Source organism: Haliotis rubra, unplaced genomic scaffold, assembly GCF_003918875.1.
Source record: "Haliotis rubra isolate DU_JTF1 unplaced genomic scaffold, ASM391887v1 Scf90, whole genome shotgun sequence".
NCBI classification, from domain to species: domain Eukaryota; kingdom Metazoa; phylum Mollusca; class Gastropoda; order Lepetellida; family Haliotidae; genus Haliotis; species Haliotis rubra.
In genome coordinates this window covers 1,987,442-1,988,479 of record NW_025767635.1, presented here as the reverse complement: position 1 = coordinate 1,988,479, position 1,038 = coordinate 1,987,442, and positions in this window count along the sequence as shown.

The following is a 1,038-nucleotide window of genomic DNA, read 5'->3' as shown; positions in this document are numbered from 1 at the left end:
GGGTTTACAATCAAAGTAACCGTGATTACATCCATGTACATCATGCAGAGGGTTGTGGGGGTGGGGTTTACACCCCAAGTAACAGTGATTACATCCATGTACATCATGCTGGGGGTTTTTACACCCCAAGTAACCGTGATTACATCCATGTACATCATGCAGGGGTTTTATACACCCCAAGTAACCGTGTTTACATCCATGTACATCATGCTGGGGGGTTTTACACCCAAAGTAACCGTGATTACATCCATGTACATCATGGAGGGAGGGTTTTAAACCCCAAGTAACCGTGATTACATCCATGTACATCATGCTGGGGGGTTTCACACCCTAAGTCACCGTGATTACATCCATGTACATCATGCTCGGGGGTTTACACCCCAAGTTACCGTGATTACATCCATGTACATCATGCTGGGGGGTTTCACACCCTAAGTCACCGTGATTACATCCATGTACATCATGCTGGGGGGTTTTACACCCCAAGTTACCGTGATTACATCCATGTAAATCATGCTAGGAGGGTTTTACACCCCAAGTAACCGTGATTACATCCATGTACATCATGCTGGGGGGGTTAACACCCCAAGTAACCGTGATTACATCCATGTACATCATGCTTGGGGTTTACACCCCAAGTAACCGTGATTACATCCATGTATATCATGTTGGGGATGTTTACACCCAAAGTAACCGTGATTACATCCATGTACATCATGCTGGGAGGTTTTACACCCCGAGTAACCGTGATTACATCCATGTACATCATGCTGGGGGTGGTGGGGCTGGGGTTTACACCCCAACTAACCGTGATTACATCCATGTACATCATGCTTGGGGGTTGACACCCCAAGTAACCGTGATTACATCCATGTACATCATGCTGGGGGGTTTTACACCCCAAGTAACCGTGATTACATCCATGTACATCATGCTGGGGGTTTACACCCCAAGTAACCGTGATTACATCCATGTACATCATGCTGGGGGTTTACACCCCAAGTAACCGTGATTACATCCATGTACATATGCATCAAT